At 43.6% G+C, this 16,695-nt stretch overlaps 1 non-coding gene across 1 annotated transcript; it reads left to right on the forward strand.

Annotated features, from left to right (window-relative positions):
• Nucleotides 1–9,746: 9,746 nt before the first annotated feature.
• Nucleotides 9,747–9,819, forward strand: TRNAV-CAC (transfer RNA valine (anticodon CAC)). The gene has a single exon. It is a non-coding gene; the product is annotated as a tRNA-Val (tRNA).
• Nucleotides 9,820–16,695: the final 6,876 nt, after the last annotated feature.

Raw genomic sequence — 16,695 nt, forward strand, 5'->3', positions numbered from 1 at the left:
ATGGGCTTTCTCTACTGGCAGCTACGCGACAGTTGTGATGTGCGGGCTTCGCATTGTGGTGGCTTCTCTTGTTGCAGAGCACAGGCTCTAGGGTGCTCGGGCTTCAGTATTTGCAGGACCTGGGCTCACTAGCTGCAAATTGCTGGCTCTAGTGTGTGAGTTCAGTAGTTGTGGCACATGGGCTTAGTTGCTCCTTGGCATGTGGAATCTCTCCAGACCAGGGATGGAACCTGTGTCCCCTGCATTGGCAGGTGGATTCTCATCCACTGCACCACCAGGGAAGCCCCCAAAGTTTATTTATTTTAGTGCACTGTTTTTACTTAGTCCAGTAAGAATTATTTTCCTCTCTGTGAGACATGTTGAATCCAAGTGAAAATTGTTTTTTTTTAGTCTTTTTGTTGTTTTTTATTAACTTTTTATTTTATAGTTGATTAACAATGTTGTGATAGTTTCGGGTATAAAGCAAAATGATTCAGTTACATGTATTCATGTATTCATATACATGTATCTATTCTTTTTCAAATTATTTTCCCATTTAGGTTGTTACATAATACTGAGGAGAGTTCTCTGTGTACATATGTATGTGCCTGTATATGTATACATGTGTGTTATATCACATTATATATTAACTATATTTATTACCTTTAATTGTTAATTTGGCTAGAATCTTGTGCTTCCCTTTCACTGCCACCCCACTCCTACTTCCCTCTGTGTCCCCACAGCTACTTATCTCTGTGGCAAGATTATAGTTAATTTAATAGTGCACACTCCTGCATGCACACACAAGACATCCAGGCAGTAACATTTCTTCATATCTGCTTCCTATTCTGGTCTATCAGTTACTGTTAAACAGTCAAAATATTGCCCCAGTTTGGGCTTCCCTGGTGGCTCAATGGTAAAGAATCTACCTGGCAATGCAGGAGACATGGGTTCGATCCCTGGTTCAGGAGGATTCCACATGCCTCAGAGCAACTAAGCCCATGCACCACAGCTATTGAGTCTGTGCTCCAGATCCTTTGAATCAGTTACTGAGCCCAGGAGCCGCAACTACTGAGGCTTGGCACCCTACAGCCTGTGCTCTGCAACAATAGTAGCCACCACAGTGGGAGGGCTGTGTACCACAACTAGAGAAAAGCCCTCGCAGTGACAGAGACCCAGCACAGACTAAATAAATAAACAAAATTATTAAAAAATATATATTGATCCTTTCAATTTTTTGTTGTTTGTCTGTATCTACCAACATCATTTAACCTACCAATGTTCTATTTTCCTCTTTTTATAGATGAGGTTCCAGGGGAGCCTGGCGTGCTGCAGTCCATGGGGTAACAAAGACTTGAATACAACTTAGCGACTGAACAGCGACTACCTAGGTTCAAGGAGTCAGTGGACTTTGTCCAAATCCACCATTCACTAGCTTGCATCCTAACCCAGGTACCCATAAACTGCATCCTGGATTTTCTATTCCTTCACCTGACCAAGGCTTGTCTTCCTTAGATATTCTAAAGCCTTATTTATTTTCTTCATTAAAATCTCTCTTTCCTAGCTAATTTCTATCAAATGTCTGTGTGCTAAGAAACCCAATTAAAGTTAACCGTATAATGAGTTTCATGTGTATTTTCACATGAGGATGTTATACAAACCCCAGGAAGCTGAGAGCCAAGGCAGACTGCTGACTTCATTACAGGTGTAGGTGTTTGGGGGCTTGAGGGTGGACAGAAGAGATCCTGTCACCTGGGGATGAGCAGTGCTGCAGTATCCAGTGATCACACATTTAGGCCCCTGGGGGTCACTGATGCTGCAAAGTCCCAGGTGGTCCCCCTCCCTTCCTTTTCCTCCAGGAAGCCCAGCTCCATAGCCAGACAGCTCTGTTACCCAACACCCAGCCCAGGAGCAGCCAGCCGCCGTTTCTGCTGTCGGTGATCTCATTAGAATGAACGAGATGAGTCAACATTCACACAAAGCCCTTCTGGCCTGCAATCTGAGAACAGGTTTAGGAAGAACAAAGCAAAAGGGAGAAATGTAACCAAGAACTATCTCTTTATTGCTTTTGAGTTGTTTAAGGGGGTTTTAAGGGATTAAGGCTAAAGAAATGTTGACTGTAGAGAGAGGAGCAGGATATCAGTTGAACAGAATACAAGTCTTTGTGCTGACTAAGGGGGAGGCACATTAAAAGAAAATCTCATTAGCCTGCCTGCTCACAGGGGGATGGGGCTGGATGGCAAAGGTGAATGAGTTAGGGGGTTTGGAACTGACATGTACACACTGCTGTATTTAAAATGGATAACCAAAAAGGACCTACTGTATAGCCCAGGGAAATCTGCTCAATATTGTGTGGTAGCCTGGATGGGAGGCGAGTATGGGGGAGAATGGAAACATGTATTTGTATGGCTGAGTCACTCTGCTGTGCACGTGAAGCTTTCACAATATGGTTAATCAGCTATACGCCAATATAAAATAAAAAGTTTAAAAAATGAAAAACAAAATGGATAGCTAATAAAGACCCACTCTATAGCACGGGGATCTCTGCTCAATCTTATATAACCATCTAAATGGGAAAATAATTTGGAAACGAATTGATACATGTATATATATATAACTGAATCACTTTGCTGTACCCCTGAAACTGTCACAACCCTGTTTATCAACAGTACCCCAAAATAAAATAAAAAGTTTAAAAAAAGAAAATGTGCTGCTCAGATAAAAGAGGTCTAAAGCTTTTGTTCCCATGTTGCTGATAGAATTACTTATTCTGGTAGGGCAGACAATTACAGAACCCTTTTGCTCCCTAGTCACCCAAGTTGAAATCAACACTATCAACTCAATATTACTATTTTTAATATTTTCAACCAGAAAAATTAATTATCAAACTGTGGGTTCAATGTGACTTTTTAGAATACATATAATGAGAAACATCTTCCTAAAAGCTCGATTTTCTTTTTTTTTTTTTTTTAATTATTTTATTTTATTTTATTTTTTTTGTGACTTTCTCAAAATTTATTTATTTTTTTTTATAATTTTTTTTTCTTTACAGTTAAAAGTATTTTTATTAAAAAAGCACAAATGCAAAGAAATGAACAGAGGAAAATTTATGCGTCGAACCTGGACTGGTCACTTATGATAATATACATGCTACAATTCCATAATAAATGCATCTATTGAAATGATACAAAAATTTAAAAATAAAAAGTTAAAAAAAAAAGGTGAGTGAGAATACAGGTTTCCAGCCTGGGGGGAGAAACCAAGATATAGGGGATTTTGGGAGTCTCCATTGATGATAAGTAGACAACTAAGGATTACCAGAGGTCCTCTGACACCTCCTTCCAGTCCCTTCTCAAGTTCTCAACTGAATCCCTAGGAGGCATCTCATCATAAGCACTGGACACAGAGAGAGCCCAAGCCCCAGGCCTTATGAAAGCAGTAGGCTCGGGTGTTAGCAGCTGAAGGGTTGGGACTTCTCTGATGATCCATTGGCTAAGACTCAGAGCCCTCAATGCAGGCACCCAAGGTTTGATCCCTGGTTGGGGAACTAGATCCCAGGTGGCACTACTGAGACCTGGAACAGCCAAGTAAATAAATATTTTATATATATATATGTATATAAATATGGTTGTGGTGGTTCAGTCACTAAGTTGTGTCTGACTCTTGCAACCCCATGGACTGTAGCTCACCAGGCTTCTCTGTCCATGGGATTGCCCAGGCAAGAATATTGGAGTGGGTTGCCATGTTGCCATTTCCCTTCTCAAGGGGGTTTTCTCCACCCAGGGATTGAACCCATGTCTCCTGCATTGCAGGCGGATTCTTTTACCATTGAGCTACCAGGGAAGCATACACATTTATAAATATATAATGGTTCTTTTTATTTTATTTTTTAAAATGTTTATTTATTTTGACTGTGCTGGGTCTTATTTGTGGCAGATGGGATTTCAGTTTTCATTGTGACATGTAGGATCTTTTAGTGGAGGCGTGAAAACTCAGTTTCAGCATGTGGGATCAAGTTCTCTGACCAGGGATCAAACCCAGGCCCCCTGCATTGGGAGCATGAAGTCTTAGCCACTGGACCAACAGGGAAGTCCCTAATGGTTCTTTTTAAAAAAAAAAAAAAAAAAACAAAACCCTCAAAGAGTCACAAAAAGCCTCAAGGAGGCATGTAAGATGAACTTGGACTATGATAGGCCCCATCCCATTCCTTTCTTCTCCTTTTCTTGTGTTTCTGTTACTGTGTCAGCCAGCATCTGTCTGTCTTTATCCTCTCCCTGTGGCTCATTCAAGTCTGTTTTTCTGTTATTCTCTGGAGAGCTCCCCCTACAAAGATACTATGGATACAACCCCCATTTCCCTCCAATGGATGCATGACCACCAGGGGATTTCCACTGAGGAGAAACTTCCTCACCACCCACTTCTCTAACCCCACCTGCCACACACCCACAGTCAAAGGCATAAAGAACAGATAAGGGCTCTGGGCAAAGGAATGATTTATGCTCTTCTTTCAAGTAAGCAGCCTCAAAAGCCCAATAATACTTTCTATTTTTGTCCCTCGCCAGATGTTGCCTTCCCATTTTTCCAGCAAGCCTGGAGGTAAAGTCTGCCTTCTTTGGGAAAATCCATCATAGTTATAGAGTTAGGGGTGGGGTGGGAATTGCCTTTGTTTCTCCCTTCCATCCTTACCTTCTTTAGGCCTGTCTTGCCTTCCAATTATCCACATTCATTTCCTCCTTTAAGCCGTCTTCAGAATTTTCCTTATTGCTGGAAGTTTAATCTTTCTCTGATTGGGAAAAACTTACCATGATGAATCCTGTACCACTCATCCAGTGACCTGGGTTGAGGCTTTGATTCTGCCTCTAGCAAGTTGTGTGAACTGGAGATGATAGTTACTCACCTATCTTGGCCTCTTTTTCTTGACATACAAATGAAAAGATGTGATAGGGGATGTGAAGTCTATGATTCTAGGTAGAGTTTCATGTGGTGTCTTTGATGGCAGTGACTTTCTTTTTTATTTATTTTATTTTATACCAGAGATATAGAGTTGGACTGTGAAGAAAGCTGATCGCCGAAGAATTGATGCTTTTGAACTGTGGTGCTGGAGAAGACTCTTGAGAGTCCCTTGGACTGCAAGGAGATCCAACCAGTCCATTCTAGAGGAGATCAATCCTGGGTGTTCATTGGAAGGACTGATGCTAAAGCTGAAACTCCAATACTTTGGCCACCTTATGCGAAGAGTTGACTCACTGGAAAAGAGTCTGATGCTGGGAGTGATTTGGGGGGCGGGAGGAGACGGGGCCAACAGAGAATGAGATGGCTGGATGGCATCACCGACTCGATGGACATGAGTTTGAGTGAACTCGAGGAGTTGGTGATGGACAGGGAGGCCTGGCCTGCTGTGATTCATGGGGTTGCAAAGAGTCGGACACGACTGAGCGACTGAACTGAATTGAACTGAACTGAGAGTTGATTTACGGGGCTTCCCTAGTAGCTCAGCTGGTAAAGAATCCGCCTGCAATGCAGGAGACCTGGGTTCAATTCCTGGGTGGGAAAGATCCCTTGGAGAAGGGATGGGCTCCCCACTCCAGTATTCTTGGGCTTTCCTGGCGGCTCAGACAGTAAAGAATCTATCGGCAATGCAGGTGATCTGGGTTTTATCCCTGAGTTAGGAAGATCCCCTGGAGGAGGGCATGGTGAACCACTCTGGTATTCTTGCCTGGGTAATCCCCATGGACAGAGGAGCCTGGCAGGCTCCCCATCCCTGGGGTCAAAAAGAGCTCAGACATGACTGAGCAATTAAGCACAGCACAGCACAGAGTTAATTTCCAATGTTCCGTTAGTTTTAGGTAGGCAGCAAAGTGATTCAATTATACATATACATATAACTACTGTTTCTCAGATTCTTCTCCCACATAGTTATCACAGAGTGTTGAGTTCCCTGTGCATCAGGGTCCCTGTGCCACAGAGTAGGTTCTTCTTGACTATTTTATATGTAACAGTGTGCATATGTTAATCCCAATCGCCTAATTTAACCCTCTCCCTCCTCTTTCCCCTTTGGTAACCATCACTTTGTTCTTTAAGTCTCACGGGTTCTTTGAGAAATGTCTCATATCAGGTGGAACCTAGTTGGTCCTTTGCTGAGTGCCAATCATGTCACTGAATGAGACCAGATTTGGCAACAGTGGCAGACTTTATTTTCTTGGGCTCCAAAATCCCTGTGGATGATGACTGCCCCTATGAAATTAAAAGACACTTGCTCCTGGGAAGAAAAGCTATGACAAACCTAGACAGCATGTTAAAAAGCAAAGATATTGCTTTGCCAACAGAAAACTGTATAGTCAGAGCTATGTTTTTTCCAGTAATCATGTAAGCATGAGACCATAAAGAAGGCTGAGTGCCAATGAATCGATGCTTTCTGTGGTGCTGGAGAAGACTCTTGAGAGTCCCTTGAACAGCAATGAGATCAAACCAGTCAATCCTAAAGGAAATCAACCCTATTCATTGGAAAGTCTGGCACTGAAGCTGAAACTCCAGTACTTTGGCCACCTGATGCAAAGAATTGACTCATTTGAAAAGACCCTGATGCTAGGAGAAATTGAAGGCGGGAGGAGAAGGGAATAACAGAAGATGAGATGGTTGATGGCATCACCAACTCGATGGACATGAGTTTGAGCAAGCTCTGGGAGTTGGTGATGGACAGAGAAGCCTGGTGTGCTGCAGTCCATGGGATCACAAAGAGTTGGACATGACTTAGTGGCTGAACAACAACTAGGTTTTGTAAAGCAGATCAGCAACTTTATTTGTTGATCAAGGGATGAAGAGCGAAGAACTCATGCTCTAAAGACACCTTCTCCCAGAAGGGAGGAAAGTGGAGAAACTTTATGAAGAGACAGATATGTCATAAGAAACTGGGAAAAGGGTGGAGATTTCAGGAATAGCTGGGGCATGTGCACTCCCTCGGGCTCCCTTATACGTGGCACTAATTGTGCCTAGCAAAGTACAAGTCCCCCCAAGGCAGGGACATTTAAATCACCCCCAACAGGACTTCCCTGGTGGTACAGTGGTTAAGAATCTGCCTTCCAATGCAGGGGATAAGGGTTCGATTCCAGGTCCTAAAAGATCCTACGTGCTGCAGGGCAACTCTTGAGCTCGTGCACCACAGTGTAAGATTCTGCAGGCCACAGCTAAGACTTGACACAGTCAGATAAATAAATAATTTTTAAATAAAATTAAAAAAAAGTAAATCAATCCCAGGAAGCCTTGTAAAGCATCCAATTTCATCCAAATTATTCAAGTTTTAAAACTTTCTTTCATGTAACCATCTCTTTGGCCCAGGAAATTCCGATGCCCTGGTTTCGTAGCAGAATTTGAAGATTTTTTTCCCCCCAACTTCCCTAACAAACACTTCCTTGTTGATTGACAAACCAACTGACATAGATCTCCTTGCTCATATCTCCAATACAAAGTAAAACGGATGTATCTAGTTATTATCTCATTATTAAGTTCACTTGAACAACTGCAATTACCAAAGAGGATAATTCTTGACAGAGAAAAGAAACCCACAGGCTTTCTTGTGTGCCCTGATCTTTTAGGTAAGGTTTCAAATTGCACCAGTCAGAGCCAAAACAACCTATGCTCTAACTCAGAGTTTAGTTCATTCACTCTGATGCAGCTTTAATGGCAGAAGTCAGGGGAAATGGAGTATGACACAGGGCATAGACAAGCAGCTTCTGTTTACTCGGTGTCTTCATTCCCTGGGAACCGGCAGAAGAAGACTTTGTTAGGTATTGAGAGTCTGTGATGAGGGGCTATGGGGTGAATGGAGGTAGGTTGGAGAGTGTCTGGTCTCTTAAGAGCCAGAACATTTAAAGATGACTGCAGGTCCAAGTAGGGATAGATAGCACAGCAGTTCATTGCAACTGGGGCTAACAGCTTATGGAAAAAGCAAACTGCTGGTTGTGTGTTAGTCACTCAGTTGTGTCTGACTCTTTGCAACCCCATGGACTGGGAGCCCAGAGCCCACCAGGCTCCTCCGTCCATGAAATTCTCCAGGCAAGCATACTGGAGTGGGTTGCCATTTCCTTTTCCAGGGGATCTTCCTGACCCAGGGATCGAACCCAGGTCTCCTGAATTGCAGGCAGATTTTTTACTGTCTGAGCCACCATGGAAGCCTTATACACTGGAATTGGAGAAAAAATTATTCGTCATATCAGTAGCTACAGACCTGCTACCAGGAGCTGTGTTATTTTTCTAGTAAAGTTTCTATATGTAGATTTCAGAAACACAGTGAAAATCACTATATGATAAAATTTTTGATAATCCACAGTCATTCTGCAGCATCCACCTGCCTTCTTCTGCATGGGCAATGGGAAAGTCAAATGGGATTTTACCAGCCCTGAGTCTTTTAAGTCCACAGTTCCCTCAGGGATAAGGTATTGTTTTTATGTCTACTATCCTGGTCATAAAGGAAGTTCCAGTGGCTTCCATTTCATTCTTCCACTCAACAAGCTGGTTACTCCATGGGTCAAACAGCCAAGACTGGTATTCTTCCAGTTAATAAGTATGTGTATCCAATTAACATTCATGAAATGGGGAAATAACTATATAACTGATTCATGGATCTGTTGGGCCCCATGTGATCTGAAATTCACCTAAGATTCCATATATCACGAGACCACCAGTAACCCCCATTTCATTGGTGACATAGTAGCATTTTGAGTATCCAGAAATTAATGTAAATTCAGATCCAGTACCTAGTATTCCTCAAAAGTTCTGGATAATTCCTTTTTCTCAGGTTTATAACCATTTTAATAAATGGCAGCAAATCCCATTAGGGAAAGTCTTCAGTAGGTGCTTCATCATAATCTAACACAAGTGATAATTTGTGTTCAAATAGTAGCTACTATGTGTTCAAATGCTAGCATCTCATTTCCCCCATTGGCAAGAAACTAAAGGATATGACCAAATCAGTCCCCAAACAGCATCTCTGAGAGTTTATTTTCTGAGACTACTTAAGCTCAAGCTCAAAGCTCTAAGAATGGCTCATCTGGTGCTGGTGTCTTTGAATTCAGAGGAGGGTCCCTGTGAGTGGAGAAACTAAACCTTTAGGAGGGGCAGCAGCCCACTGTTGTTGGTGTTTCCAGAGTGGGCATTTTATATATTGGTTCTGCAAGTGTTGGAAAACTGCAAACCAGACTCCCCTGCTGTTATTAAAATAATTCCTCCTCTTCTGTTTGTTATTGCAGGCCTGGAGTTTTCCCTGTTTCATAGATTAAGTAATATTTTAGTAGACTGTTCATCTATTTCATCCCTAGGGATACTGTGATGATTAATGTTATCTTTCAACCTGACTGTACTACAATATGCCCAGATAGGAGGTTGCACATCATTCCGAGTCTACAAGGCTGTTTCTTATGGGGTTGAAACTAGAACTGGCAGACTGAGTAAAAACAGATTACCCTCACCAACGTGAATGGTCCTAATCCAATCCATTCCAGGATTGGAATAAAAAGACTGAGTAAGAGAGAATTTGCTCTCTCTGCTTGACTCTTTTTGAGCTGAGACATCTCTCTTCCATCTTCAGTCTCAGACTTAGACTAGAATTTACATGAGCATCAGGTTTCCTGGTTCTCAGACCTGTGGACCTGGACAGGCACCACACCACCGGCTCTCCTGAGTCTCCAACTTGCCCACTGCAGATCTTAGGGCTTTTCAGCCTCCATGGTCCCATAAGCCAATTCCTTATAATAAATAAATAAATAAGGACATCCCCAGTAGTCCAGTGGCTAAGACTCTGTGCTCACAACGCAGGGAGCCCAGGTTCCATCCCTGGTTGGGGAACTAGATCCCACATGCTGCAACTAAAGATCATGCATGCTGCCACTAAGACCCAGTACAGCCAAATAAATAAATAATGAATTAAAAAATAAAATATTAAAAAAATTTTATATAAAATTATATATATAAAAAAATTAGATGAATAAATATCTACTTTATCTATCCATCTATCTACCCTGTTCTGTTTCTACAGAAGAACCAGGCTAATACAGATACTGTAATCAGAGGACATGAAGGGTCAAAATACTATGATCATCACCCCACCCTTGGTTGCCCTTATTATCAATGTGCCAGTCTCATCTCTGGTAGTTAAAGGCTGCCATTTGGCATCTTTTACACGCACATCCCATCACCTTATTGAAATTTCAGTGGTGGCAAATTTTCCATTGTCATACCTACTACCATGTTAAAAGAATACTGGTACTGCTCTCATGAATCTATTTCTCAGTTTCATAATGAAGATGGTGCTCTCTGGATCTTCTAGGAGAACGCAGAAGGAGGTGGCGGGGGTGGGTTTATGCAGATCATGACAAAGCTAGTCTGACATTGTCATCCTCTTTATATTGCACCCCGCCTTATGCCTTGGAAAAACTCATTGGAAACGCTCTTGTTGAATCCAAAATTCAACGACTTAAGTAAGTGAACTGTTAGAACCACTTCCAGCTACACAAGCTAACATGTTAAATATGAAACCTCTGGTATATTCCCTCATATCAGTTTTGACCTGATCTAAATTTGGAATCCACTCCTTAGAATCCACTCCCACCCCAGGTTTTTACTGATTTTAATTCACAAACTCTTGCAAGTTTTTGGAGTTATAAACTCACGGGTCAAACTTGGGATTTGTTGCTCAGGAGCAGACAGAGATCTGATCCTAGTCATGGCAGGAGGAAACGAAAGATAATTGGGATGCATTCTGAGATTGTTATAAGATCTTCAAGCAAGGATAAGCAATTATTTTCAGCCATGAAAGGGCAGATAATTTTGACTGCCAGGGAGGATTCAGAAGTTCAAGATTCTCAGCTTCCTCTGACTCTACCCAGATATCCCCCTTCCAAAATGAGAGTCCTACTCCTCAGGAAGCAACAGTTAGAACTGGACATGGAACAACAGACTGGTTCCAAATAGGAAAAGGAAACTGAACATTATGGAGGAGTTCAGTTCAGTTGCTCAGTCATATCTGACTCTGCGACCCCACGAATCGCAGCACGCCAGGCCTCCCTGGAAGCAACAGTTAGAACTAGACATGGAACAACAGACTGGTTCCAAATAGGAAAAGGAGTACATCAAGGCTGTATATTGTCACCCTGCTTATTTAACTTATACGCAGAGCACATCATGAGAAACACTGGGCTGGAAGAAGCACAAGCTGGAATCAAGATTTCCGGGAGAAATATCAATAACCTTAGATATGCAGATGACACCACCCTTATGGCAGAAAGTGAAGGGGAACTAAAAAGCCTCTTGATGAAAGGGAAAGAGGAGAGTGAAAAGGTTGTCTTGAAGCTCAACATTCAGAAAACTAAGATCATGGCATCTGGTCCCATCACTTCATGGGAAACAGACGGGGAAACAGTGTCAGACTTTATTTTTGGGGGCTCCAAAATCACTGCAGATGCTGATTGCAGCCATGAAATGAAAAAAACGCTTACTCCTTGGAAGGAAAGTTATGACCAACTTAGCATATTAAAAAGCAGAAATATTACTTTGCCAACAAAGGTTCATCTAGTCAAGGCTATGGTTTTTCCAGTGGTCATGTATGGATGTGAGAGTTGGACTGTGAAGAAAGCTGAGCGCCAAAGAATTGATGCTTTTGAACTGTGGTGTTGGAGAAGACTCTTGAAAGCCCCTTAGACTGCAAGGAGATCCAACCAGTCCATCCTAAAGGAGACCAGTGCTGGGTGTTCATTGGAAAGACTGATGCTGAAGCTGAAACTCCAATACTTTGGCCACCTCATGCGAAGAGTTGACTCATTGGAAAAGACCCTGATGCTGGGAGGGATTGGGGGCAGGAGGAGAAGGGGATGACAGAGGATGAGATGACTGGATGGCATCACCGACTCGATGCACATGAATTTGGGTGAACTCTGGGAGTTGGTGATGGACAGGGAGGCCTGGCATGCTGCGATTCCTGGGGTTGCAAAAAGTCAGACACAACTGAGCGACTGAACTGAACTGAACTCCTGCATAACCAACACCATCACATTCACACAAGACAGGTAGTTAAGCTGTGACTTATACCTATATAATGATTCTACAAACCACATACTTCACTTTTATACCAGTTTCAGAGAAATCCATCCTGTGATTGCAAAAAAATGATATTCTTTTAAGTCTGCCACAGAAACAGTCTAGCTCTCTGACTATAACTTGAACAGAGAATGTATAGATGTAAACCTATTATTCGCCTTCTGTGGCAGCCCACTCCAGTATTCTTGCCTGGAAGATCCCATGGACAGGAAGGCCTGTCCAGCTATGGTCCATAGAGTCGCAAAGAGTTGGACATGACTGAAGTGACTTAGCACATACACATAAGCACTCCGGTATACTCAGAAGCGAGCATCTTATCCCACAGTTCTTGTCAGTATCTTACTTTTCATGGCAAAAGGAACTTTGCACATGTGATATGTTAAGGGTATCAAGATGGGGAGATTTCCCCGGATTATGCAGGTGGGCTGCTGTGGTGTAAATGTTTGTGTTCCCTCAACCCACCAAATTCATATGTTGAAATCTACCACCTAAGATAATAGTATTGGAGGGTAAAGCCTTTGGCTCCACCCTCATGAATGGAATGAGCCTCCTTATAAAAGAGCCCAGGGACCTCCTTGGTGGTCCCATGGTTATGACTGCACATTACCACTGCAGGGGGCACAGGTTCAATCTCTGGTTGGGGAACTAAGATCCCACATGCCATGTGGTGCAGCCAATAAGTAAATTAAGTTAATTAAAGATAAAAGAGAACCCAGAGAACTCCCTAACCCCTTACTCCATGTGAAGACACCATGAGAAGTCTTTGACGTGTGAGAGTGTCCCCACCAGATCCTAACCATGCCTGTTCCCTGTCCCAAACTGTGAGAAGTAAATTTCTGTTTTTTATAAGTCACCCAGTCTGTGGTATTCTGTTACAGCAGCCTGAAGAGAATAAGACATGCATGCTAAGTTGCTTTAGTCAAGTCTGACTCTGAGGGACCCTATGGACTGTAGCCTGCCATGCTCTTCTGTCCATGGGATTCAGGCAAGAATACTGGAGTGGGTTACCGTGCTCTCCTCCAGGGGTTCTTCCTGACCCAGGGATCAAATTCGCATCTCTTACATCTCCTGCATTGGCAGACAGGATCTTGACCATTGGTACCCCCTGGGAAGTCCGAATAAGACATGGGCCCAATCTAATCATGTGGTTCCTTCAAAGCAGAGAACTTTTTCTGCCTGTAGTCAGAGGGACAGAGAAGGCAATGGCACCCCACTCCAGTACTCTTGCCTGGAAAATCCCATGGACAGAGGAGCCTGGTAGGCTGTGGTCCATGGGGTCGCTAACAGTTGGACACAACTGAGCGACTTCACTTTCACTTTTCATTTCCATGCATTAGAGAAGGAAATGGCAACCCACTCCAGTGTTCTTGCCTGGAGAATCCCAGGGACAGGGGAGCCTGGTGGGCTGCTGTCTATGGGGTCGCACAGAGTCGGACACGACTGAAGTGACTTAGCAGCAGCAGCAGTCAGAGGGAGATGTGATGACAGAAGAACCTGAGAGACAGCAACACTGGAAGTACTCAATCTGCCATTCCTGACTTTGAAGATGAAAAAGGGGGCCACAAACCAAGGAACTGTGGACTCTAGGAGCTGGAAAAGTCAAGGCAATGAATTCTCAAAAAGAGCTTCTAGAAAGGAGCTCAGCTCTGCCCACATCTAGATCTTAAATCCTGTCAATATTTCTAACTCTTTTCATTATTTTTCAACTAAAAATTTCAAAACACAATTTTTTTCATACCCAGCAGGACCCATCTCTGACTTCTGACCTCTAGAACTCTAAGACAATAATGTATATTGTTTTAAGCTACTAAGCTTGGGCTTCCCTGATGGTACTAGTGGTAAAGAACCTATCTGCTGATGTAGGAGAAGCAGATTGGATCCCTGGGCCAGGAAGATCCCCTGGAGGAGGGCATGGCAACCCAGTCCAGTATTCTTGCCTGGAGAATCCCATGGATGGAGGAGCCTGGTGAGCTATAGTCCATGGGGTTGCAAAGAGTTGGACACAACTGAGTGACTAACACTTTCACTTTCACTTCAACTTATGAATTTGGAGAGGATACAATTCAGTCTATAACATCATGTGACTAATCTACTCTGAGCTTTGTTTTTCTTGCCTGTAAATTAGGGATGGTTACTGAAAACACTAAAAGAGCTTCCCTGGTGGCTCAGATGGTAAAGCATCTGCCTACAATGCAGGAGACCCGGGTTTGATCCTGGAGAAGGAAATGGCAACCCACTCCAGTACTCTTGCCTGGAGAATCCCACGGACATAGGAGCCTGGTAAGCTACAGTCCATGGGGTCGCAAAGAGTCAGACACGACTGAGTGACTTAAGCTAAGCTAAGCTAAGCTAAGGAACAAGTGTGTGTTCCAATTATCTGATATTGTAAGGAAATGGCAACCCACTCCAGTATTCTTGCCTGGGAAATCCCATGGACAGAGGAGCCTGGTTGTCTGTTGTCCATGGGGTTGCAGAGAGTTGATAAGACTGAAGCGACTGAGCTTAGCACATGCAACAAGCCACTCTAAAACTGAATGGCTTCAACTAACATGTTTGTTCACGAATCTGCAGTCTGGGCAATTTCCAGAGAGCACCCCTGGCCCTCTGTGAGCCCTCCTCTCTTCATGAGAGCCATGGAAACCTCACAGCTGCCCCTCGACCAAATACCCACCGAGGCTCAGAAGACACATGGAAAGGTTTCTGCTTCTGGAATTAAAGTTATCACTTTGCTCGCTTCTGTCTGCATCCTTAGAGCTCCTGTGGTTTGTCACATTGCTGTTCATTCAGAAGCCTTCCACAGATGGGAAAGGTCTAGTATCACTTTCTAGGTGAAATTGCTCATCTGCGATGTCTTCCCCTGGTCTCACAGTGGAGCACACATATCCCAGCTGGACACAGCTGGACACTGGACTGGCCTGGGGACCATAGCTAAAGCCCAGGCTCTTCTACATGCCCAGAGGGAGGCCCATGTTCAGTCACAAACAAGTCCCTCCCTCCCCTGCTTTAGTGAGGGACCTCCCCTGTAATGTTCAATACTGCCATCCCCAACCTGCTCACCACATCTCACAAGTTCAAAGACAGGATCCTCTAATGAGAGGTCTGGTGAGGATCCATGGCCATCCTGTCTCCTCCTCCCCTCCTTCCTCTCCTCATTTGTTCTCCCATTCTATACCAGTCCTTGTTAAAATATATAGCCTTGAGACTTCCCTGGCAGTCCAGTGGTTAAGACTCCAAGCTCCCAATGTAGGGGGCATGGGTTTGATCCCTGGCTGGGGAACTAAAATCCTGCATGCTGCTTGGCATGAGACAAAAAGTAAAATAAATAAAGGGGAAAAAATACAGCCTTGACTCTTTCTTTTTTAGACCCAGTGGTAGTGAAACACACCCTCCCCCACTTCTGAGAATGGTGGTCCAGGCCCAGAGGGACCTAAGGCCTCCTTGGTTTTCTCCATCATTGGGCTCTTCTGGAACTGTTGTCGCAGGTTCTGCCAAGGACTCTTGATCCCTGCATGACAACTCTCTCCTCTTCTTGCCTGTCCCAGGAGAATAAGATTCCCTTTGTCCTCACTTCACAGAGAAAAGATGAACTTTCTAGAAGGATCTTCACTGTAGATCTAGAGACTCAATTTTACATAATGTATATCTTTCGCTCTTACATTGGCTGTCTTCTGTCTGAGGGCTGGCCTGTCTTGGGGCCAACAAGCTCATGGTCCTCCCTCCCTGGAGCAGCAGCTGATCCAGATGAGAGGCAGGGAAAGCCACATCTTCTTCCAGATGGAGCTGGGGCTGCTTCAATCAGAGAATATCACACCGTTTCCATCTAGTCACTTAGATCCACCAGGCTTCTCTGTCCATGGGATTTTCCTGTTAAGAACTGGACTGGGTTGCCTCTTCCTCCTCCAGGGGATCTTCCTGACCCAAGTAGCGAAACTGTCTCCTGCATTGCAGGGGGATTTTTTTTTTTTTTTACCACTGAGCCACTGGTGAAGCCCTAACCTATCATGAGAAGTTTCCAAAATAGTGATTGCGGTTATGAAATATCAAGTCCCCTACATATGAACCTTTAAGTTGTGAACTTTCAAAGATGCAAACGTGTGCATTCCAGTAACATCAGCTGTGAGTGAAATTGAGGCTTGCCCTCCATCTCCTATTACAGCTGATCCTTCAGCTCTACTATCTCCCACCTCCTTTCCCTCCAGTCAGCAACACTTCTTGCCTGTTCACTCAATGTCAGCCCCTGTATTCTAGCTGTTGTGCTGGACTGTGGTACTTTTCAAGGGACTGCACTCTAAGATTAAAAATATTTTATTTTTTGTGTTTTTTAAAATGTATTATTTGTGTGACAAGTACGGTAAACCTAGGTCAGTGCAGTACTATATAGCCAATTGTGTTAGCTGGGTACCTAGTCTGACTGTGTTGCAGTTAGGAACATGCTCTCAAAACAGAGCTCTTTTGTGTGTAGGGGACTTACTGTAATCCTGACAGAACAGTTTATAGAAAGGAAATAAATACTAGTGCTGGCCCCCCACGAATCAGCTAGAACATCATTTAACTTCTCTAGGGTTCAGCCTCACGTTGTCAGCTTGGGAGTGAGGGACTCCATGGGCAGGACTTAGGCTGACTGGATCC

Source organism: Moschus berezovskii, chromosome 11 (genome assembly GCF_049115385.1).
Source record: "Moschus berezovskii isolate FMDL1 chromosome 11, NW_MosBer_1.0, whole genome shotgun sequence".
Lineage (NCBI taxonomy): Eukaryota > Metazoa > Chordata > Mammalia > Artiodactyla > Moschidae > Moschus > Moschus berezovskii.